Consider the following 2,116-nt stretch of genomic DNA (forward strand, 5'->3'; position numbering starts at 1 on the left):
TGAGGATCAAGAGTGGCAAAAATGAAGATCAGGAGTGCCAAAAATGAGGATCTGGGGTGAAAAAAAAATGAGAATCTGAAGCGCCAAAAATGAGGATCTGGGGTGAAAAAAAAAATGAGAATCTGAAGCGCCAAAAATGAGGATTTAGGATTTAAAAATGAGGATCAGGAGTGCCAAAAATGAAGATCTGGGGGTGCCAAAAATGAGGATCTGGGATGCCAAAATGAGGATCCCACCCAGGGCTTTCATCTTTTCCGGGAGCTGGGGCAAACGCAGGGTTGGGATTGGGGAATTTCATGGCCCCAAAAACTCCTGATGCCCTTAAAAGCCACAATCCCCCAACTTTCACCCTGGAAATATTCCCAATTTCCACGTTCATTCCTTAATTTTAATTGAATTTTTTTTTAATTAAGGGATTTTTTTTTTCATTCTGCTGACCTGACTGCCTATGAGGGAACGGGATATTCCATCCCAAAACTCCTCGAGCGGGGCAAAAACCGGGAAATAAACACCATCCAGCAAAATTTTGGGTTAAAACAGCTCTTTCCAAACCTAGCTCCTACTTTAGGCTGGGCCAGATGTGCTCAGAGCGTTTTTGATCCCCCGTGTGACACCTCCCAGGTATCATTAGGGCTAATTAAGGCAATTAAGCCGAATTTCAGCAGCCCAGGGAGTAATTGGGGTAATTTTTCGCTTGCCCGGGGGCATTTGGGGAGCTCAGGGTGGCCCTGTGGATGATTTTCCTGCTCAGGTGACACCTCGGGGTAGGTCTGGAGAAAATCCGATTTTTTTTCCCCATTTTCCCTTCTTTCTCATTGAAAAGGCAAGAAAAACCCTCAAACAGGGGAGAGATTTGGGGAGCTCAGAGCTGGAATTCTGGAATTCCTTATTCTCGGAGTGCAACCTCGCTGGAAAAATGGAAAAAAAAATAAAAAATTACGGCTGACAAACGTGGCCAGAAGCCAAAAAAAAATCCTGCTGAGCTCTGGATCCGGCACGATGAGGGGGTGGGGGTTATTTTTAGCTGCTTTTTCTGCTCCAGAGGTTTTCGGAGCTCTCCCGAGGAGGAGGAGGGAGGGGAAAAGTGGAATTTGAGACCCTTTTAAGGGGTGTTTGCTGTTCCAGCCTCCGCAGGCTCCAAGGGCACGGCCRTGAGGCCAAATCTGAGCGGTTATCGAGGGGAACGGGGCACGGGGGATAGCCTTGGGGCTTTAATGGGGTTTTTCCTGCTCCATGGGGTCATTCCTATCCCCAGTGCCCCTGATCCCAAACGGAATGCCCCCTCTGCAGTGACCATAGGGAAACTTGGAGCACTAATGGGTTTTTTTTTCCTGCTCCATGGGGTCATTCTTATCCCCGGTGTCCCTGATCCCAATAGGAACGCCCTCTCTGTGGGGACTATAAGGAAACTTGGAGCACTAATGGGGTTTTTTTTTTCCTGTTCCATGGGGTCATTCTTATCCCCTGTGTCCCTGATCCCAATAGGAACGCCCTCTCTGTAGGGACTTGAAGGAAACTTGGAGCACTGATAGGGTTTTTTCCCTGCTTTATGGGGCCATTCCCATCTCTGATCCCACTGGGAACGCCCCCTCTGCAGTGATTTCAGTCAAACACTCATCTCCAGCTCCGGGGCCACATTCCCGCTCCGACCTCCCGGATTTTCCTTCCCACAACTTTTCTGCGGTATTTTTTGGGGAGCAAACCCCATGTTTTTCCTCCCCGTAGAGACGGAAACATCTGGAAGGTTTTCCTCCTCCCGTGGAGCAGCTCCGGGAGGACGCGGCCGAGCCGTGGATTTTTCCAGGAGTTTTCCCAAGCTCCGTGCGGTTCACCCTCCCCATTTCCATCACCCCAAAAAACCCAACCCGGGCGAGGACACTTTGGGAACGGCCCGGAGCGCTCCCGGAGGGTCCCTCAGTGCCACCCGGGATCAGCTCAGGAAGCGACACCGCCCCAATCCCGGTCGGGGCTGGGCGTTGTCCCCGCTTTATCTCGGCCCTAATTGCACCCTAATTGCTGCTTGTAGGGCCCGGGAACCCGCCTGGGTSCTGGGAAGCCGCGGCTTCTTCCAGRTKTTGTGGGAGCAGCCTGGGAAGAGCCCTCGGGAATTTCTCCT

The sequence above is a fragment of the Malurus melanocephalus genome, unplaced genomic scaffold, assembly GCF_030028575.1.
Source record: "Malurus melanocephalus ecotype Western Australia unplaced genomic scaffold, MMel_1.1 scaffold_1393, whole genome shotgun sequence".
Lineage (NCBI taxonomy): Eukaryota > Metazoa > Chordata > Aves > Passeriformes > Maluridae > Malurus > Malurus melanocephalus.